General features: G+C 35.2%; 1 protein-coding gene across 4 annotated transcripts in view; it reads left to right on the top strand.

Moving 5' to 3' along the window:
* Positions 1-306: 306 nt before the first annotated feature.
* LOC145673166 (very long chain fatty acid elongase 7-like) overlaps positions 307-24,535 on the top strand; it is a 160,298-nt gene continuing 136,069 nt past the window's right edge. The window contains exon 1 of one of the 4 annotated variants that reach the window (XM_081742609.1): positions 307-385. The gene's annotated coding sequence lies outside the window, so the exon portion shown is untranslated. Of the gene's footprint in view, positions 632-3,291; positions 3,431-9,415; positions 9,458-24,535 lie in introns of those variants that run through there. The other 3 variants (XM_081742603.1, XM_081742607.1, XM_081742605.1) reach the window with 3 other exon arrangements.

Raw genomic sequence — 24,535 nt, 5'->3', positions numbered from 1 at the left:
TATATTTTTGAAAGTTTATAGTAAACTTATGGTAGTAAACTATCGTAGTTTGGGTTCCTGCGGTCCCCCCAAGTTATTATGTACCTTCTAGACCCGCCATTATGTATATAAATATACAGAAGATTACTATAGAAGAGAATACTGCGAGATGATTGACTCACTTGTCAGTTCTTTTGGCATTAAATAATAAATTTGACCAGTCGGGAACTAAGCAAGCTCTAATGACCTATACAAGGAAGAACCTCAGTGATCTTAAGTTATATAACGAAAATGATAAATCATTCTTAGAGTTAAGATTGCTTTTGAAGAACAAAAACATTGCCAGTGTAAATGCCACAGTTGCCTTCCGTCAAATGAGCCTTACAGAAGGGAGTTTATTTCAAATGTGAGTACGCTTTTTTAACTGCTGACGGTTTTATCGAATTCATCCTATGAAGTAGAAAGTGTCAATGTTCTTATCCACTTGAAAACATAATTTCATTCTACTATGGCACAGAAAAGACTACATCATGTGGCAGTTTGTTAACTCATCAAGGCCTTTTAGACAGTGCGGAAAACAAAGAAGTTTCGAAGAATTGAAGAGTTTGATAGCGGCCATTGAAAATTTAGATGACTGCCGTTTGGTCTTTCGGTGAGTTAATTGAAACTGAATTATTTTTAGGTAAATCATTAAGAGGCATACCCACAGACGATTTTATGTGATTAGTATGGGTATTAGGTATAATCATAAAACGCGTGATTATAACTTACGTATTCAGGAACACACTTGCGACATTATCCACGACTTGTATCTCGAAAGATATAAACTACGAGTTTTCCGCAGGGATGTCCAAATTCATTATGAGTAAAGTAAGAGAATGTTGTTTTTATATTCAGTCTGTGTTTGATAAACTGTTGGATAAACTTGCGGAAAAGTCGCGGCTTCCTTCTTTCAATATAAATCGAAGAAAACACAATCAAAATGTTGCTCAGAACGGAAATATAAACACGCTTTACTCAAACCGCTTAGTGCGATGCTAATCACATCTTAAATCCTTTCTGAATATGCCTCTAAATTTCTTCTATCAAACGAAACAAAACCGAACTATAGTGTGTAATAAAAAAAATAACTTGCGTATGTAAAATATAGAATGTTCCTCCAATATTTAAAAGGTAAGGACACCAGCGTACACACACACACACACGTTCAAGGAAGTTCTGGATCTGCCAGAAGCACTTAGACTGACGACCTACCAAACCAAGCAACCTGGACAAACCTGTGACCCGGCTTCTTTTAGAAAATGAACATTATTATTTCACAAAACATAAATACATACATATATATTATTATTACTATTATTAATATTGTTTCAGGATGTAACCTTTATTGAAGATAGGTCTTGATGGTCCGTGAAGTTAAATGAAATGAAATTTTGAGTTTTACGTCCCACGGTTATCTAAAGGAGACGGTGATAATGAGTAATGAATGAAATGGTGGAATGAAGAAAGTGGGAGGAAACGGGAGAACCCCGAGAAAAAAACCACGCACACGGTGTTTGTCCACCACAAAGTTCACTTGGCGGGAGCAGGGTTTGAACCCGAGACCCTTGCACCAGAGGTGAACGCTCTACCACTGAGCCACCGCGGCCCCTCCGTGAAGTTAAAATCTCAGGTTGTAGGAGATGTAGAAACACAATCAATTTATTGAAATCTACCTGTTCGACTTCGTTTATATTGGTTTGTATAAATGGTTTTAAAAAAGACACTAAGAAAACACAAGATTAAACTCTGACACTGTTATGCAATATAGTAATAATAAATTCGCAAAAACAAGATTGAACTCTGACACTATTATGTAATAGTATAGTATAGTCATAAATTCGCAACTACGTGCATCCAGTTAGGCAAATAGGAATCCAAACTGAGTGATTAATTTGTTTCAATTATTTTAACGTGTTAACATAATTTAACATTATATATATCACCCTATATATATAAAAAATCACCCTATATATATATATATATATATATATATATATATATATATATATATATATATATATATAGGGTGATTTTTTTTTAAACTCGCGGATTTCATTTGGGTCTAGAATTTCTAACTGAAGTCGGATTTTCATGCGGTTTGGGGCAAATGATCAAGGAAGGAGGAAGAATGGAAGATTTATGGGACTATGTTTACTGGCTTAAATTCATACCGGGTAATACCGGACACGTCTCAAGAAAAACAGCACGTTCTACCTAATCATTATAAACATTATCCACTTTCTGTAAGCAATTTAAATTAACACATTAGAGATGAACCTCATCTGGGAGGCTAGGAAATAGTTTTTGACGGTCAGGTGCCCATTTCCTCCTTACAAGGCTACACCCCTCCTGCTGCTAATGTAATTATAACAAACATAATTCCTTTCCCCCTCTCTCTCTCTATTTCTCTCTGTTTGTCTTCTTTTCTCAGTAAATTTATAATTTTCAGTCTATGTTGGTATGTGCGTCTGTGTGTGTCAAAGCATTGCAATGAAAAATAATTATATGGTCTACCAGAATATAAATGTGTGCAATTCACAGAAAAGAAAAGCTACATGTTTATATTGTGATAAATCAGGAAAGTTGAATCGAGTGAACCTGTAAGACTTGTCGCACAAAGTATAAGAGATGTCACTGAGTAAAAACATCTTTTTATAGTCTGTGTTTAAAACTAGTGTATTTTTTTTTCAGTGTAATAGGACAAATAAATATGATATTATATTTGAAATACGGTAATCAAAACATGGTACACTTTTGGTCCCAAAAATTAGTAAGTCCAAAAAGTTGAACCTAGATCCTTAGGTGCCTCAGATCTTACAAGGAAAGGAAATCTATTTTCCCTTCATTCTGTTTAAAGAGCATAATGCATATTCTTCAATAAAAACAAACCATCTGGACATTGTTTCCATTTAAATGTTCAAGTGACATGTTGAAAACAATATGACAAGAAAGAACTGTTGATAAGACACAAAAGCATTAACATTTTGTGAAACTAAGAGCATAACGGGGCACAAAGCCAAACGAACGATAACACATTCAGAATCGCCAACTTACTGTATCATAATTTTCGAACATTTTTTGTGTATTGTTTTTCTGTATAAACCTAAAAGATTTATCAACTCCTTAGGGGAGATCGTTGTACCAAGAGCATAGTGTACCTTGAGCCATTTCCAATATCTCGGAAGGTGCTGCTTTCTGGTGTCCAACACCGAAGTACAGTCTTCATCGATGTGCAATTGTCCACCAGTGCGAGTCTGGATGTGTTTCAGAAAGTGTTGTTTATGTGAGGAGAGAAAAACAATTTTCTACGGTCAAAGTAAAATTTTCAGTGTTAAGTTGAATGAGTGTCGACTGTGAATTAATAGACTAGGATTAATTTGAATATTGTCATTGAATGCCTCGTCCATTGGTAAGTAAAATATTGGTGAAGTTCTGAGTGTTAGCTGTATTGTAGCATTTAGGTAGCCATCTTTGTTGAAATGTAGATGCTCATGTACCTTGGGCCAAAGCTACGTCGTGTACCATGGACCAAATTGATCGTGGTTCATGGTACAAGAGGTTACAAGATACTTTCTTAATTTCAGGAAGACTTGTTGCAACAAAGATGCCCCGTAGCAAATCTGGAAAGAAGAGAGATCCTGTGGATCCAACTGCCTTGCGAAATGCGCTTGAAGCTATTCATTCCAATGATCCAAATAAGAAGATATCCTATAGAGAAGCATCGAAAGTGTTTAATGTAAGCCGCTCTACTCTTACCCGACATTTACATAAATTTAAAAACAGTAAAGAGAATGAATTCAAATATAAAGTGAATTATGCAGTGAAGAAAGTTTTTACAGAAGCCGAAGAAGATAGTCTTGTAAATTATATTCAAACTATTGCGAAAATGCAATACGGGCTAACTAAGAAACGTGTTAGAGTACTTGCTTACAAATTTGCTAAAGCGAATGAGAAGAAGTATCCAGCAACATGGGAAGAAAATCAAATAGCCGGAGAAGAATGGATGCGTGCGTTTCTTAAAAGACATTCCACACAACTTTCGATAAGGAAACCTAAGCAACTAGCCTAAGCCGGGCTACCAGCTTTAATCGCCATAATGTTCAATGCTTTTTTACCAACATCAAAGACGTTCAAAATAGATTTGGTCCCATTCCTCCCGAGAAGATCTGGAACTTGGATGAAACTGGGCTCAGCACTGTCCAGGGACAGTCCAAAATAGTTGCCCCTAAAGGTGTCAAGCAGATCGGTTGTGCAACATCAGGAGAAAGAGGTAACCTGGTCACTATGATCACGGCCGTCAACGCAGTTGGAAATTCAATTCCCCCTATGTTAATTTTCCCCCGGGTACACTTCAAGGACAGAATGTTATTTGGCAGTCCCCCAGGAAGTATTGGAGCCGCCAGTGTATCAGGATGGTCCAATGAAGAAACCTTTCTGAAGTTTTTTGATCATTTTCTTACCTTCGTCAACTGTTCAAAGGAAAACAGGATTTTGTTAATTTTAGACAATCATGAAACTCATCTTTCTCCAGAATGTTTAGATAAGGCTTCAGCTGCTGGTGTACTGATGGTAACATTCCCACCACACACTTCTCATAAGTTACAACCTTTAGATATTTCTGTTTATGGACCACTGAAGACATTTTATAATCAGGCTGTTGAGGAGTGGATGTATAACAATAAAGGGAAAACATTCGATATATATACAGTTGCAGAGGCGCTGGGAATAGCATTTCCTAGGGCATTTACACCAATCAACATATTATCCGGTTTTCGTAAGTCAGGGATATATCCACTAGACACAGGTGTTTTCAGCGACGACGATTTCCTGAGTTCGTACGTTACAGATCAAGTCACAGAAACGCAGCCATCAGAAGAGGTTACAGTTGGCCTAGAGAATGAGAATGAGAAAATTGTGCACAAAGCTTTCAGTTCGAAACATTTGGATGAATCAACTGCTGGGACATCAAATACGCAAGACTACAATATTGAATCGGGCACACCTGAGGCCAACAAGACAAAAGAACTTAGGAAAACTGTCACTCCAGAAGAAATCCAGCCGTTTCCAAAGGCTCCAGAAAGAAAAGCCAATGTTACAAGGAAGAGAAGAAAAACTATGATAGCAACCGACACACCCGAGAAACAGGCTATAAAAGAGCAAAAAGAGAAGAATCGTGTGAAGAAAAGAGCAAAATATGAAAAAAATCAAAACTCTATCAAAGTGGCCAGAAATTTAGGGGATATTTTCAAAACGAAGTCTGACAAACTTAGCAAGAAGGGCTGTAGTCATAAGACACACCATAGCGCGGAAGGAACGATGAAGAGAAGAAAAACAACGGAGACACAATCATTATCATCGTCATCATCAACATCATCTGAGAGTGAAGATGAATCTACATTTTCTGTTGTGCCTACAGATGATGAAGATAGTGCAGAGGAAGAATGCCTATATTGTTGCAGTTCGAAAGAGGCTGATTGTAGTGGAGAAAAGTGGTGTAGGTGCATTAAGTGTGGATGGTGGATTCACTATTTATGTGCTGAGGTAGCAGGTCATGAGTGGAAAACTTATGTTTGTGACTTTTGTACATCAAACTAAGGTAAACTTTGTTTTGTTTAATGTTCAAAGAAAAACTTCATTTCAAAAATATAATAAATAAATTAATGTGTTAACTATAAGTTCGTTAAATTCATGTCGTGAGTGGTCAAACTTATGTTTGTGACTTTTGTACATCAAACTAAGGTAAACTTTGTTTTGTTTAATGTTCGAAGAAAAAACTTCGTTTGGAAAATATAATAAATTAATTAATGTGTTAAATATAAGTTCGTTAAATACAGGTCGTGAGTGGGAAACTTATGTTTGTGACTTTTGATTTGTATCTACGTCGTTTCTCAACAGCAAGGTTATAAAGAATGTTTGTGACTTTTGTACATCAAACTAAGGTAAATTATGCTCAAAGAAAACTTTGAAAAATATAATAAAAACTTATCGTGTTAAATGCATTATTTTCTTTTCATTGAACCTTCTTTTTAGTGTGGCCCAAGGTACAGGACGGCTGTCCCAAGGTACATGAGCATATTGTACCATGATCCATTATGCAGAGTAATTTATATTTTGCTATGAAAATTTTGTAAGGTGTGATTTGCGATTACCTCTAAGGTAAATAGATTCAAGAAAGATTGGAGATTTAATTGACCTCGAAAAACTTGCATATATGATATTAGGAACGACGTCATTTCAATTATTTTGAAAAGTGGCTCAAGGTACAACGATCTCCCCTACATGTCCTATTGAATCTCCCTACGCCATTGATCCCTAAATTATACTTCTCCCACTTGTGAGGTAAATATCAGGGTATTTAAATGTTCGAAGTGTGAGAATTCAAGTAAAAGGGCATCATAATAGTGTTGCAATCATCCATAATCTTAATGAGTGCAAGTAATGTTCATGTGTTACATTTTCATATGTCGTTCAATATCCAGGCAGCGTACCAGAATTTCTTTTATATGGTTGTTGACATTTCATGCACCTTCTACATCGTTACGTGTACGACGTTTACTGGATTGGAGAGAAAAGAATCTGAGCCACTCCATATTTGCATCAACAGTTGTTTTCTCTGTATTACGAGTATTTAAATGTTCAATATTCCGACCATTCAGGGTGCTCTTTGAGTTTTATTTTCTTTCTTTTTAACACACTAAAGTTCATTCAACGAACCTTCTGATCCTGATGTAAATATTACAGAATGGTATTACTCCGCCAGTCATCGGATGATTGGCTATCGTTCAGCGCTTCTTTCGAGAAGCACGTGCTTGTACCCTGTCGATGTTTTACATATTCCTCTTTACTGTAATTTGCGCGTAAGGTGGGTCAAAGCCACTTTCTACGCATGCGTATTCTCTTTTACTGCTTTAATTCAATTTAGTTCTTAGACACAGTGTAGTTTTTGTTATTTAGCTGTAAGAAAATTGCATTTCTGATAATGAGCCTTATAAGCAACAAAAACATTGAAAAACAGCTTATTTGACAATGGACTATTTTCTTCTGCCGCATGGATGTCCCAAGGCTCTTTAACCAATAACGTGAAACAATTACCACGTGTATTTGTTTACATGAGGTATTCAACGTTCCTTGGATAAACTTTAGATTCCAGAACAGATATTATCTTGACTGAGATTTGTAATAATTGCTACTTTTCCAGGCCAGATTGCAAATTTAATGTTACCAGGAGTAACTGATTTCGACGCTTATTCTCCACTCATTCTCTAAGAACAGAGAAGTAGTAAACGATTACATACTGGAAGGAAATGTCATTTTACTTTGTTTCTTGATCTTCAACTCTTTTGGAAACAAAGACATGCTTTCTTGCCTTTTTCCTATGCAACAGATGGATAGAATGAGTCACATGTTTCCAGGGAAGGCCAGAATACTTTATAATATTATTGTTTGCACTGTTCTGATTTCGATAGGTTTTTGATAACGTATTCCTTTGCTTTGGCTTCAAAGAAAATCACCCGCAAGGGCATATTATGAGTATATTCGAACTGACAGTGAAACCTTTAACAAAACACGTAAAACAGATGATTATCGTAATCTATTTGTACTTACGATATTACCCTTATTTCCAACTCTTTATTTCTAATTGTTCTAGATTTCAAGTACAGATCATGTATCAAATTTGTAATTTAAAATTTCCTGTGTCATACGAGAAAATGTATTTTCCTATATGGTAGCTACGTTTTGATCGTACCCGCACAGTCAACCAAATTATAGGTGTTACCGTTCAATTTCCAACCCTCTATGTTATTTAAAAAATGCAGGGAGAATGATCTAAGGGAATCCGTAAGAATCAAGAGTCAGTTTTTAATTATTTTTTTAAAATTTAATATCTAGCTAGCAGTCTAGGTTTCTGCGAGCAGAAATGTATCATACAAGAGATTACCTTGTAATACGGATTCCTAGCCATTGTGAAAAGAATTTATGCGTAAGAATGTAATGATTATGACTTAATCCCCAATAAACGATTATTTGTTTGCAAAAAATCGATAGATTTTAGGTGTGAATATAGGTTGAGAAAACTGAGAAACTATGTTGAATGTTTATCACACACAGTTCGCACGAATATAAACTATGTGCGAATATAGGTTGAAAAGTCTATGCCCACTCCTATTAATCTGAAACGGTGAGACAGGTGTTAAAAAAAAAAACAAAAAAAACGAATATTTCAACACGCTTGTGTTGACATTTTGATCCACCGCCATTTTGCACAGGCTTATCATCAAGAGTCGAAACTTGTTTCATCTTTCACTTAACATCAGCCTTCACACGATACTCAACGAACCCCTTTCTCATTTCAACAATTTGAGTTGAACCCCGTCTGGGTCCCTGCGAAGGAACCTGGAACATTTTTTTTTTCTTTGAATCATTATATTTTTGAAATAATAACACATCCGTGTTTTTGTTTTTACACCTATCCCACTGTTTCAGATTCATACGAGTGGCCATGGACTTTGTAATGAAGATTGTGTTGATATTTTGACCCAACGCTATTTTGCACAGGCTTATCGTAGAGAGTCCAAACTTGATTTATCTTCTTTCATTTAACACCAACTTTCATACGATATGCAAGTTGACCCCTCTTTCTATTTACAATTATTGAGTTGGACCCCGTCTGGGACCTTGAGGGGGACCCTGGGGCAATTTATTTTACTTTGATACGTTGTACTTTTGAAATGACGAAAAACATGTTTTTCTGTTTTCATATCTGTCTCACATTTTTAGATTTTTCGGGGTTGCAACGGACTTTATAGACACGCTTAAAGATCTTAATCAAAATGAGTAAAGTGCTGTCCCCAAGCGGAATGCGTGAAACCTCCCCAATTTTGGTAACCGTTTTTGATCTTACCTTGACCCAGGCTATCAGGAAATATATACATCACTTCCACTTTGTGGGTTCAGGTTCAAGTACATCCCGGGTCAGAGCAGCAATGGAACGAAGGTAGAAGGAGAAAAATGTCCCGTGACGTCGGGGATCGAATCTGAGCCACTCAACTGCTTTCCCAATTACACGACCGGGCACATATCTTATTTAAAACTGAGAAACTTGATCCAATTTCGTACATTGTAGTCACAAAAATATATCATACATCAGTTATCTATCAAGCGTATACACTAGAGTCAAGGACCCCTTCCAACGATTAATGTTAAAATTAAAGCAACAAGGAAAAAAGGAGAGTCCAAAGCAATATAAATGAAGTTGAGAAACAATGTGTAACAAATTATGTGAAAGATAATTACGCGTTGGCTCGCTTCGTGATGTCCTCATTTGCACACAAAGATCCTGAAAAAAAAAATACATTTATAATATGGAGTGATTGCTTAATATCATCTCATTTGTCTTACACGTAACTACTGCCAGAAGATGTTCTTCCTGTGTTAGGTAAGTTTTTATTACATTGCAAGGTTTTGTCCGTTGTAATTTTTTTTTCGCAGTAAACCCTTTTTTCAAAGTAAGTATTTTTTTCCATAGTAAGTATTTCTTCTTTCATAGTGTTTTTCTTCCATAATAAATACTAGCTGATATCGTGTTCATAGCACGGGAAAAATAAGTTTATGAAAAATGTTTGAAGAGTGAATATTGAATTCTTCTCTTTCCTAATGTGTGTTTCTAAATTAAAAAGACATTAATAATAATAATAATAATAATAATAATAATAATAATAATAATAATAATAATAATAATAATAATAATAATAATAAAACTCTGTTCTATTGAAGTATTATGTTAGGGCCGCGGTGGCTCAGCAGTAAAGCGTTCACCTTTGATGCATGGAGTTCTTGATTCGATACCAGTTCGCGTCAAGTAAGCTTCGTGGTGAACAAACACCGTGTGCGTGGGTTTTCTTGAGGTTCTACCATTTCCTCTCACTTTCTTCATTCCACCACTTCATTCGTTTCTCATCACCACCATCTTCTTTAGCCTAGCTGGCATAACCGTAGGACGTAAAACTTAAAGATTTCATTTCATTTCAAGTACCATGTTTAAAAACGCACTTCAGAAAATGCAGCCAATATTCTTTGCGAAATATTTAAATTCCTTCCTCGGCCTACGATATGCATTTCAATCGAATGTTAAAAACCTAGATTGATCCAAATGCTTCCTATGCTCATTTTATAAATACAAAATGGAAACTTAAACTATTTTAGAAATTGCTGTCCTAACTCTCTTTATAAAATTTCCCAAAATATTGGGACAGTATCAACTTATGTTTAATAAGGATTTTATATATCAAGTTTCATCTCCCACACTTAAGGGCTTCGTAGTATACTATATATCATGATGTACTCGTAATATACAAACATTTTGAACTTCCTCTTCCACCTTAGGATACACAATTTAAATAGAAATAATATGATAAAAGCCCGGCTCAATCCAAGTGCTAATTATGTTCTAAAAATCGTTTCACCCGGATAAGCAGTTTTCAGGTTTCCTTGTAATGATGAAATCTCATATTAAATATGACAACGTCGAAACTATTATAGGAATTCTTCTCTTTCCTTTTAGAAGCGGAATTTTCAAAAAGACTGCTACATGTGACCGTTACATACTGAGAAAAATCCATTATCCGGACAGCGGTATATTATGCAAATATACGGAATCCTTATGTTTACTACGGGAATCTGTAAGGAGAATAAGTTATCAATATGCTACATACGCACCACCCTTTTCCGTCTTAAATGTTACATCATGCCGCTGCAGAATGTCTGACATATAACAGTCTTCCGTATATTACATACTCAGTTATATGTTATATACGTCCATCTGTATGTGAGATCCTTACCTCCTATATAAGTTATTTCTTCCATACAGAAAGTATGTATAGATAGAACACTTATACGGGAAGTATTATAAAACATACGTTTTCAGTTATACGTTTGCTGCAGGATGTTTAGGGATGCGCACGAGACAAGATTTATGACTGTCTCGTCTCGAAAATGTGCTGTAAAAGTGATGTCTCGACTCGAAAAATGTATATTTTACTATTGGAAGAGCCGTGTCTCGACTCGAATTTTGTCAGGAAAATCCTGTCTCGACTCGTCTCGTGCGCATCCCTAAGGATGTTACCTATAGTTGTACGTTAAGTCCAAAAAGTACAGGATTTACGCATGTAACCTACGTTTTTACGTACGCCACATACGTTTTTGTGTAATTTTTAATACGAAATTTACATACCGAACTTCACATTCCTACAAGAAGGGTTGAAAACCATACAAATAGGACGGGCACAAGTCGAGATAAAACTCGACTCGACTCGAAAATAGAATCGAATTTGAGTCCAGTTTCGAGCGGAGTCGAAGGTAATTTTCCTGAGTTAACTTCCGAGCCGAGTCACTGTTTCTAAGATCGAGTTTCGAGTCGAGCCGAGTCAATGTTTCTGAGGTCGAGTTTCGAGTCGAGCCGAGTTTGATAAATGGCTCGCTCGTTCAGCTCGTTTTAACTAGTTTTAAAATCATGATCTGATTAGACTGAAAAGCGAAAGTCATGAGAGATGTAAGCAGTAATGTAGAATACTTTCAGTGTTCCTCACGAGAGTGGACACTGCTCGCGTCTCATCTCGTCTCGATAACAAGACAATATATTTTTATAACGAGGCAGACTAAAATTTCATAAGCACCAATGTAATTATATACTGTAGTTCTTACAATCAAGGCTGAGACCTGCACGGTCGAATTTTTGAGCCCAATCAGAAGCCCGGTTCGCCTCAGTTCAACTGAGCAAACAGCTGAAACAGGCTCGGTTGGGATGAGCCATCTACTTGGTTCGACTCGATCCATGTGAGCATCTTTTCAAGCCGGTTCTGTTGAAACAAATCCATCGGCTCAGTTCGACTCGACTCAACAACTCAGACGATGGCTTGAGCCGAATCGGCTGGAGTGAGTCATTAATTCTGTTTGGTTCGGCTCAGGTGACCCATTGACCGCTCGCTCGAGCCGTTGACAACTCTAAACCCGTTCCGAGCAGTTTCGAACATGTTTGGTAGGCGCCCTATAACTTTTAACAATTTTTGGCTCGAGTCCAAATACTTGCTCCTCCGGAACTCAAATCCAGAACCTCGTGAACGATTTCCTTGCCTCCTGAAGACTTCTCGACTACCGAGGTCGGTAGCCCTAGTCAACTACTTTTAGTACTCAGATACAAACCGGTTATCTTTCAGGTTTTTGTTGTAATAATAATAATAATAATAATAGTAATAATAATAATAATAATAATAATAATAATAATTATTATTATTATTATTATTATTATTATTATTAGTGGCAGTAGTAGTGGTAGTAGTAATAGTAGTAGTAGCAGTAGTGGGCCATTTCGATGAAATCAACAAATCAAGATGGCTCAGGCGTTTTAGATTTTCTTCAAATTTTGTACAAATGTTGTGGTATCCAAACATAGCACACCTGTCAAATTTTACAGCTCTACCTCAAAGGAAACTGCTGTAGAAGCCATTCGAAATTTGGGGGTTTTGTGCAAAAAACACCTAAGTCTGCCTTTGACTTAAAGTACTGAAACCGCTAGATCTCTGAAGATATACTGTAGAAGCTATTTGAAAATTGTTGTCAGTAAAACAATCATAGAATTTGTAGCATTTAAAACATTGTACTAATAAGCTTCTCAAGTGGGGTTATGCTTAATAATGTCAAAATTTGGCAATTATTTCTGAAAAACCTCAAATTTTCAAAATAAGTAGCTCTCGTGTTCCTCTTTAACATATAAAAAAATAGGAGGATGTTTTTAAGTATGTTCAAAAAAAAATATATCACAATGTAAGTTGAGGACAGATTTTGGCACTTTTTGCACAAACCCCCCCAAATTTCCAATGGCTGTTTCCAATTTTCCGTATTGAAAATGTTTATAATTGTCAATAGTGGGATGATTGTATAAATGAATTGTGCTAGAATTTGAAACTTCAAGTACTATTGCTGAAGGGACTCAGATTGCATCATTAGTTCCAAAATCATGGACGACTGTGAAAACTATTGAAACATTCAAACAACCAAGTATCTTGTTCGTGCATTGAAAGAACTGGCTCACTCAGAAGACACCTATATAAGTACAACCAATGGAATCAAAATGACAGAACACAAATAAAGACAATGATTAAAGATACAGACGACTTCATTAAGATTTTGGTAGGAAAAAAATGACAAATTAGCACAGCATCACTTCATAGCCAAATCCCAGAGCGAGTACTTCAAATACACTCAATAGAGACTTGGCTAACAAATCATGCTAATTATAGTTGATTTTGCTGAAAACTACTCCTGTATTATTCAAGATAAAGTTTACGAGTAGCACTGGACCAACATTCTACTTAACTTGTGCAACATTCTAATCTTTTTAAATGTAACATCCTAAAATACCCTGTAGCTTCTGTTATCAAATGTTTCATTATGTTGTGTCAGTGATATGTTAAAGCACGATACAGTTACATCTTATGTTTTCCAAGTTTTTTTTTTTTTAATATGTTAAAGGTGTTTTTCCTCAGATTAAACACGTTGTCTACTTTGGAGATGGGTCAGCAGCCCAATATAAAGACTATAAAACAAACTTTGTCAACTTATGCCTGCATGAGTGATTTTGGACTCACTTGTAAAGTGAACAATTTTGCCACAAGCTACGGCAAAAGTGTTTGAGATGGCATAGGTGAGACGCTGAAATGTCTAGCGAGACAAGCTAGTTTGATGTTAGGTGAGCCTTTTTCAGAAATAATTGAAAAATTTTGACATTATTTTTTCTTCTTTTTTCTCTTTGATAGTGAACTTCATAATGGTTACTGACACTGATACTGAATCCGGCATTTCAGGGCACTTCATCACTGTTGTAAAATTCTGTGACTAAATTAAAGGTGTTTCCAGGAATATTACGTTCTTTTTCAGAAAAATACCATGCTGTTTTCTGATCTTCTGGGCTTTTCTGACTTTCTGGGCGGTTATTTGAAATGTTTCAAGTTTTCAGTCGTACATGATTTTAGAACTAATGACAAAATCTGAGTCATTCAATCACCTCAGTCTTGACAATTATAAACATTTTCAACACAGAAAATTGGAAACACTCATTGGAAATTTGGGGATTTTGTGCAAAAGTGCCTAAATCCGTCCTCAACTTGCATTGTGACATAATTTGTTTTTCTTGAACATATCAAAAAACACCCTCCTAATTTTGGAACACCAAAGGTACTTATTTTGAAAATTTGAGGATGATGTTAGAAGGGAATTTTTCAGAAATAATTCCCAAATTTTGACATATGTTCTTTTTTTTCTCTTTGATGGTGAAATTCATATGCTTAACCCTACTTGGGAAGTTCATTAATACAATGTTTTAAATGCTACAAATTCTGCAATTGTTTTAGTACAAACCATTTTCAAATAGCTTCAATATCTCCAGAGATCTAGCGGTTTCAGTATACTTTAAGTCGAAGGCAGACTTAGGTGTGTTTTTGCACAAAACCCCCAAATTTCGAATGGCTCCCACAACAGTCCCCTTTGATGTAGAGTTGTAAAATTTTACAGGTGTATTTTGTTAGAGTACCACAACACATGCACAAAGTTTGAAGGAAATTTAAAACATATGAGCCACATTTCAGTTTCAAATTTGGTGATTTCATATAGAATGATCCTAGTAGTAGTATCATTGATAATAATTATATTGTCTATGTAAAATACTTGAAGAGATTACTTGAAACTAGACACAGAATTTAGCTCGACTCGAGTTGAAACTCGACCAGAATTCGAGTCGAGTTTCGAGTCGAGTTGGAGGAAAATTTTCGAGTTGAGCTCAAAGATGTCTATTTCGAGTCGAGTCTAGTTTCAAAGAAAACTCGCTTGAACTCGCTCGTTCTCATCCCTACAGACAAACGTTGAGGACCTGGGTCGTGGGGGAACTGGGGAAAAAATCTTTTCTTAAGTTTACTTCATTCAATTGTGATTTATTCAAGTTCGGTATTCTCGAGAACGACAAAATAGTCATAAATTTTATATGAATAATATTAAGTTAAATTTCAAAAATATGGATTTATAGTTTTGAGTGACACCCTTTCGTGAAAAGAATAAAGTTTAGTTCATTAATAATATAGAAATTTAGCGAACTTTTGAACTGTTATTTAACTGTTATGATGAAAACAAAGTTGGCAACAGTGAGTGCCCATGAAATCTACTCTCTAGCCTGCTTCCTAACGTGAAAAGCTTATGGAAACTGTATTTTTGGGTACAGTTTTAATCTGCATCCCCCTTCCTGAGAACACGCATTTAGTATATATCAAAGTGACATGATCTTCAAAACAATGCTCGAGCAAATGGTAATTTTGTTTCGAAATCCCTGATGATGAGACAGACAACATCGATATCATTCTTATATATATTGAGAAAAATTAGAAAGTTGTCCCCTTTGCCTCTTTAGAGGCGAAATTTTTAAAAAGATTGGATATGTGTTGATTTGTTTTCAGTAAGGATTTTATATACTAAGTTTCATCTACCTACAAGAGGGGCTTGTGAGATACATTCAAAATCTCTTCCCTTCCCCTTGCAATTTTAATGAAACTAACATGATAAAACTCCTAGCTTGAGGACATGTTACACATGTTCGTAACTTAATATGTAATGTTTCAGTCATTTTCCAGTGATGATGAAACAATGTTGGCTTAAATATTGCGGGGAAAATGTAGAAATAGTCCGCTTTTTCCTCCTGAATGATGAATTTTCAAAAATTAGCCGCTTACTTTTTTAAATTAGGAGTTTGTATGCCAAGTTTTATCTTCCTGACTTGAGGGGTTCGTGATGTATCATATTTTTGACCTACATTTTGAATCCTTTCTCTCCCCCCCCCCTCCTTACGATGCAAATTTTAATAAACATGATATGATAAAAACCCAGTTTGGGATAGATACTAACTACGTGCAAAATTTCATTTCAAACGGTTGAGCCATTTTGTAGTGACGATGAGACAAATCACATCGAATTCACTTTCATTAATATAAATGTAGATATGTATTTAGCCTTCTTTTTCAGCACCGAGCTATATACCTATGAGACATGGATCTAAAGTTGAAGTAAATTCCGAACCACCGTAATGTGTTCAACTTCTTTATATATTTTTCACAACATTTTTTTTCTTTTACAGTAAGTGTTCCATACATAGTAAGCTTTTTACCATAATATTCTTTCATGCTAAGTTTTTTCTTCCATAGTGATTATTTATTCCATACACTAGAAATTGTCCCTGGCTCATTTCAAGTGATAGGCTATATTTTGGACATATGTTGTCGAAATGATCTCAATTCGTTACATATCAACAAGAAATGGATAGCACAGTTCCAAAACTCAGTGGCGTCTCGTGACATAATTTTTCGGTAGTTCATAATCGTTAGAAAATTCTATTCTAGAATTCTTATAGTATTCTAAATAAGAAAAACTATTTAAAAAATTAATGAAAGTAACCATATTTATATTTACATATAATAAGAAGTATCCGTTCTTAAACAAATTCTCCATTGCATTCTTATATGAAATCACTTCTGATATTTCTCTGGGCAATCAACTTGTCAATGACTCTTCTGGAGTTTATTTTTTCAATATTTTCTCTGTTGATACTATAGCTAATGCACTGAGACTATTTTCAGCTACGGTATTCCTTTAAATGCTTTTATATTCTTTAATATGGTTAAAAACAATTTTCAATTTCTGAAGTCAACGTCAGATTATTTACTATGATTTTCTCGAATTTTGTTGTATGCCATTCTCTTTCTACAGACTCACCATCAATTTCATAATATACTAAATGGAATCTCCATTAGATTCCAAACGTCTGCTATCTCGTATATTTGAATCGCCATGTATGATGTTTTGTGAACTGTTGACAGTATACACGAAACATGCAATGTATCAAATTATTACGATAGTTGTAGACACCTTTAATTACGAACGCTTTGTCCATGTACTTTTGCATTGTTATCTCAAGACATTTCATGACTATTTATTTTGTATTTACGTTATCTGTTAGAAGTTAGGCTATATAAGACGAGGCTCTTCCACCTGGAAATGAATTCGGGGCCAGTCCATCAAAGACATACTCTAGTCCAGCGTTTCCCAACCTTTTTCAACTTGCGGCACACTACAGGTGTAACTTGAATTCTCGCGGCACACCCATATATATACATACATACATACATACATACATATATATATATATATATATATATATATATAATTACATAATTACTATTATTATTTGTAAATATAAAATACCGTTGTATTTTTATGTGATTACTGATATCCTTCTTACAAAGAAGAAAGCTCGATCACTGATTTTTCCCCGTGGTAAATCATTATGCTTATTTTTCATTCTAATTTTAAAATAGAAAACAATTGCAATGAAATATACGATTCGGGTTTTTAAAAATCCACTTTCTCTTTCGAAAACTGTATTTAACCTTTAACTACAAGGGAAGATCACTAAATAACGAACAAATAAATAAATCTTCTATACTTTTAAAATACAAATGTAGCTCATTTGTATGTATGTTTACTTTGTTGAATTTATTGAATGATATGTTAAAATTTCAAGTTACGAAATAGTCTGCAACAATAAAGAAGCAATAATGGTCATGACAATGATAAATACGTTTTTCAACCTTAAAAATGTACAGAAAAGTAACACAGTATGAAACTTAAAATTGTAGATTTATAGTAGAGGTTCATAATAATGTGAAATATAAATATACATTTTCCCCTGTCTTCCAATTTGGTTCCTATAAAATTAATAATTTGTTTCGATTTCCTCGCGGCACACCAGCGGCTCATTCGCGGCACACCAGTGTGCCGCGGCACACCGGTTGGGAAACGCTGCTCTAGTCACTATACAAATGAGGATGACACAAAACTTCATGAAGTCAACCAAACCACGGAAAACACCAGAGCCACTAGAATCTACGGACTAATAATTGAGATATACAGCATATTCAAACACCCCAAAATATGATGCAATCAATCAAAAGTGAGCGAATGTGACTTCTTCTTCTCTCTCTTTTTTTTTTTTTTTTTTTTTTTTTTTTTACAAAATTATTATGAGATTTAATAGAAAAAAACATATGAATGAATCGTGATAGAATATTTGACGCACTTACCAGGCGCACACTCAGAAAATGTTGAATGAGTCAAAAGTTTGAGGGGGCTGAGATCCAATACTATAAGATATTACATCTTTGTACGAATGATCCGATGTAATTCTACAGACGAGAAATAATATCTAATTGTTCAGTTCTGGCATCTATATTCTAGGAAAAAAATAGAATTAGATTTTTGAAAGACAAGAAAGAGTACAGATGAAATGTAACATCAAATCTTTATCCTACATCATTTCTGTACTAAACAGTTATAGTTTTATTATGAAAGTATACAGGCGAATGTCGTGAGGGGGAATCCGAACCCGCTAGATTCTCCGTGTGGGTGCGACCCTGGTGCTCACACCAGTTAAATTCAGCAAAAATTTAATGTGTTTATTACAATCCACATATTTCTTTACTTTTTCAATAAGATGTCCCAAATATATTACACAATTCAGTCCCACTGCTAATGCCCTTCATATAAGACACGAGAAACGCAAAACAATCATATTGTCATTTCATAATATATCAGTCCTTTATTACTTGAAATCAACTTTGAAATTTCGACACAGTTTAGTTTTCACCTCCAGATGATAATTAACTTTGGTCGATCATGTTCCGACTTTTTTTTTTTTCTAAAGATTCACAATTCGTCAGTGCACTAAAAGACATACAGTAGTTTGCAATCACTCAACAGAATCCTCTACAAAATAGCATAATGTTAAGATTTTTCTTACAAGAAATCTTCCGAAAAATGCTTCCGAATTAAACAGGCCTTAGATTCACTACTATTGAGAAATTATTTGAGGAAAACCTAACACTACAAACCTATCAAGAAGGATATACGGGAGTATACGGAATATATCCACCTATTTTTTTTATATGGTTCAGCATATATTTACTTTAAGTGAGAGATGTAATGGAGGTATAAGGATGGATAAAAGCTATAATTTTGAAAACGGTCGAGCATATTTCTACCAAAAATTCTAGCAATACATAGCTCATGGAAATTATACAAGAAATAATAAATACTAGCAAACACATTTATAAATCAATCAGTGTACCACCAGACAACACGTTTTCACTTTTGCCACTTTGAAATACACTGAGATGATGTTTCTACGCATAGAGTACGATCTCCGGAGTAATTTCCGCCCCTCCTACCCAAAGAAAATTTAAAAAAAAAACTTTTCTTGTTCTTAGAAGTGTTACAGCTGAAAGTACACTACTGCAAATACCAATACTCGTCTTTTTCTATTTTGCATGTGTTAAAAATAAATGTTGGGGGAAAAAAATCAATTCCAAAATTTCCTTCAGGTTCCCACAATACAGAAGGTAAGATTTTATCATTGTAGCAATGTTACCAAGTATAGACGTTTTGATAAACTATTTGCTTTTCTTACAAACATATAGTTTATTTAGGCAGGAAACCCATATATATATATATATATATATATATATATATATATATATATATATATATATATATATATATATATACATTTAAAAAAGCCTTGAAATTACATTGCAATTGAATTTTATTATGCATTAACTTAAAAATCTCTGGGGAAGGATTCTAAACCTCCCAATCCCCTCGGTACGACCTCAAGAAAGCCGTAATTTTGTTTGTTCCATTAGTGTATTTTCATTAGGAGAAATTGAGGTAAAAGAAATGTAGATAGAAAAAATATACTACTACTATATTCTTCTATTTGAAATTGCAGTTCATTCTTTGATTCTATTTAAAGTGCCACATTACTGGAAATCAAACGGCGTGACAAACATCTTCGCATTTGAAGGCGGCGCTCCAAGTTCCTTTTAAATGCTGCTAGCAAATGAGAGGCCAGCGGTATTGTCACGTTTATTTTGTACACACCCACGCCTATCCTCTGTCACCTGATCGCACTGTAGTTTGTCTCCTCAGCCGTACCCACATCCCTTTACTACTTGGCAACGTCGCGCCAGAGCTTGTGTTTTATTCGTTTAGCTGAAATGCCAAGATGTTTGTCACAGGCTTTAGTTAACAACAGCTGCCAACGCAGAAGTTCATTCTTTGATTCTGTTTAAAGTGCCACATTAGTGGAAATAAATCAACAACTGTCAACGCTGCTCGTTCAAATCTTGATTTAAACGTCACGAGAACGCAGTTCCTCCTCTCAGCTACTCGCTTTTCCCTTCTGTACTGCACACAGAGCAGCCTATCACGCTCACTGTTCTGCTGTGATTGAATGCACATTTGCAAGGGGTAAAGCAAGCGAAGAGTACAAATATAAAACAACAATATAATAATATTGTAAATACAGGGTGGCCCAAAAGTAGGTATACTCTACCGTACTAATTAGCTCATTGTATTTTATATCATTTCTTATTGTTATCTATCTGTTGTTATCCATCTAGACTTCGTTTCTTTGTTATTTGTTCTTAATGTCCTTTTGCTTATACCTTAAGCTCGGAACAGCCGAAGCAAATAAACTCATACACTAGAGTGTTATACTAGATCAATGCAGGGGTGTATATCTACTTTTGGGCCACCCTGTATTACTAAATATCTAAAGGAGCAACAAACAGCCCACGATACTTGGTGGTTCATGTGCTCTTGCGAACTGTACAAAGCTACGCCACTGGCAAAACCTGTTACCTGTATTAAGAAAGAAGAAAGAACCAGGAGATATCAGTACCTTGATTAAGTATTCACTAGTTACATCCCTGATGTACTCATTGACCGAAAAGCCACATGAAATCGTATAGGATTGCGAAACCAGCAGAAGTGGTTCTGCTATGTGGTCACTAAATCACATGCCTTTCCACTTAATACGAAGAAAAATATTTTTAATACTAAATAAATATTTACATATTCCTGTATACAAATGAGAAACGATTGAACACAAGCTTTATTTTAATATGGATTCTTGATCTTGATCCATGTCCAAGAGAGATTTCACTACGTGGCTTGACTCTTTCTAGTGTATGCCTCTGTTACAGAACAGTCCTTTAAACGCATGATTTTACGTACAGTGTAATCATACTTCTACCCTGATTGAAAAACTTTCCGTTTTCTACCTCTTTGCGTCAGGTAGGAGCAGAGGAAATATGATGGAAACACTAAACTATGTGCTGACGATGCGAACCGTACATAATGAAGCAGAAAAATTAAATTGTCTTATACTAATTATTATAAAGAGAAAATACTTTCTTGATGCACATTAAAATTTTGAAATTTAACAGCCTCTTATTGTGTGCATATGTAACTTTTTTTTCAAGCATTAAAGGAACGAATGTATGTTTGAACTACATTTTAAATTCATTTCCCTTTGACTTTGTGGTGGACAAACATCGTGCTCGTGGGTTTTCTCGGGGTTCTCCCGTTTCCTCCCACTTTCTTCATTCCACCATTTCACTCATCTCGCATCATCACCGTCTCCTTTAGCCTAACCGGCATAACCGTGGGACGTAAAACTCAAAGATTTCATTTCATTTCATTTTCATTTCCCTTTGAAATGTAAATGTGATAACATTTATGCGAATCCACAGACAAATATGTTCAATCCACAGACAAGTAGATTCAAGTCGAAGAACACACACGAAGGATTCAGTTCCGTCCCCACTGGAATTGTGGAACAAATTAAAACAGAGCATAGTCGCCGCAAAGCCACACCGAAGCGTCCATGAAGAGAATTAGTACTATGAACCTCGCACGCATGCCCTCACAAAAGTCAACGTGAACCCAATGTAGGCAAGGAGAATGATAAGTACAGCAAACCATTCGCCATAGGATTCTCACCAAAAGCAATGGATAAGTAAAGCAATTTCGTCAATTTTGCTACCAACCTTAGTGCAAGGTTTTAAGGGTCACATTTCCGGTCCAAAAATAAGGTGTTTGTAAGGTGAAGAAAGTATAGCCCGGTGTGTGTTTCACTTTATTTTCATGTACGTTACCTCTCTTCCTTACCTCTCTTATATTTTATCAATTTGCTCTTTCAAGTTGCTTCTTTCCGAAATTTGCGCAAGAGCTGTCTTTCATTATAATATTTATCGGTCAACACAAAACATGAACATTGTAAGCAAGGAATCCGATCCTAGGGGGGCCGGGCCCCCTATTGTATTTATGAATGTACAATATTTGCCATAATTTGAATGCAATTTGTCTTAAAATCCCTCATATATATACCTTCTGCATCTGAATGCCCCTCCCCCCAATTTACAGAGAAATCGGCGCCCTTGATTGTAAGTTGCACATGTAGCTCATGTCTTCGAAACCCTCTGGAAGCAAATTATGGCTTGAAGGACTAGTGGAAATACATCATACTTAACTCGTCTATTTATTGTGAAAAGATAACAGAATTCGGAGTTCAATTTGTAACTGTTGTGTGTGATAGTTCAACAGATAATTGATTCATGATGATAACATTTTATCACGAAGGGATTTTCTGTCATTTTACTGTATCGCAGATTTATTTTCAAATTGAAAACTCTTTATTTTCTTTCTATAAATACATATGAACCGAAAGTAATTCTTGTCCATTATGAAGAAGTCGTTAAACGTTGGGGATAAGAAATTGTTCGTGGCCATATTTGAGGGTGGCCGTGAAAAGAAGTTCTGTCTCCTGGAACAACAAGGAAATGTCCGTATTATGGAGGTGCCAATTAAGGGAGGTTTCACTGAACTGTATTATGTTTGTGTGGTTACTCTTGGTATTAACCCTTTAATACAAGATGTTTTTTTTTTTTTCGGGAGACCCGAGTTCGATTTACTCTTGAAGTACAAACATTTAATTTGAATCTTACATAAAAGTTTGGTTCTATGTTTTTATAGAAATTGATATTGGAAAGGAACATGAAAATACAAACAAAAACTGACACAATCATAGTCATACGTCTTGGAAATAAAATCAGAAACATAAACACACAGCTCAACAAGACTACACTTATTTAATAAAAAAACACATTTACACGTGACGTTTCGATCTTCTAGCCTAGATCCACATCAGATGTACGCTCTGCAAACAAAAAATAAATCCGGATTTTGTTATATAAGCAAATAATGAACTATAAAAGAAAACTAACAGGTGCGGCAGTGAAACGGGCGATTTTGAAACCTCTACCAGCGATACAAATTTATTCAGGGTGATATAAAAGAAATACGACACGAATTTACAAGTCTTGCAATTCGTAAGGAATGTTTCTGAATAACATGTACATTCATGTCCAAAATGATTGTCGCATATCTATAACTGTCTTCTTGTAAGAATATTATTTGATAATGATTTTGTAGGATACGTTTAATACTGATACTATGTGTATAATCGGAAAATGTATATTTGTGGAGAATTTCATAGGAAAAGAATTATAAATATGAAAAATTAGAATGAGTATAACAAAATGTTGGTAAATGGACAATAAAGTTCTATATTCGTTTTATTGTTCTTATTTACTGCTCTTTTGACATGAAATTTGCCACACACATGTCTTTGCCGATTATACACATACTAACATTATAAGAAATACCGGACAAATTCGTTATTAAATTATATTCCAACAATAACATATTTATAGACATGCAACAATAATTTTGAACAGGAGTGTACATCTTGTACAGACTTGTAACGGTACAAAATGACATCACGTAAGTAGTCCCCATTTTCCTTCACACACAATGCAAGTCTTTTAAGGAAGTTGGACGTAACATCTTGCAATACTGTCATTGGAATTCGATCCTTTAGTTCCTGGATGGTGTGTGGTGGGTCACATCAGAAGATCTCGGATTTCAAGTTACCCCAAAGGAAGAAATCACACGCTGAAAGACCAGGGGATCTTGAAGTCCAGGAAATGTCCCCGTTCTTGGAGAATCAGATGACCATGGAAATCCGCAAGGTATGGCATGTGGCCCCGTCTTGTTGGAAGAATGTGTTTGCAGTTACAGGAAGAAAAGCAATCTGTGGCACTAGGAAATGGTTCGACATTTGAACTTAACGTTCTGTATTCATAGTACCAGCATTGTTGCGATAGTCTTTTTCTTAAAAGAGGCCCGATAATTCCAAATGATGATACGAAAAATGATGATAATATCAGGGTCAATGGCAAAGGTTTGATGTTCAGATGGCACCACTCCCGTTTTCTTATCCCTAACGTAACTTACTATTTCCAAGGTTGCCAAATCGCCCGTTTCACTGCCGCACCTGTTGTAATCATTGCATATAATATTGCCCTCGAAACTAGAAAATTTTTGTCTAGTCTCGATTATCATCTTGGAAACAAGACGAGAATCCAGACGACAAGTACATTTTTAAATTCGAGACGGGACAAGAAAAATTACAAGTCTGTTCCTGTTTTTTGAAACGAGACGAAAAATTTCTCTAATCTCG

This window comes from Thermobia domestica, chromosome 16 (genome assembly GCF_964235325.1).
Source record: "Thermobia domestica chromosome 16, izTheDome1.hap1.1, whole genome shotgun sequence".
Classification (NCBI taxonomy): domain Eukaryota; kingdom Metazoa; phylum Arthropoda; class Insecta; order Zygentoma; family Lepismatidae; genus Thermobia; species Thermobia domestica.
Note: the sequence above shows the minus strand (reverse complement) of the source record. Positions and strands in the feature narration are given on the sequence as shown.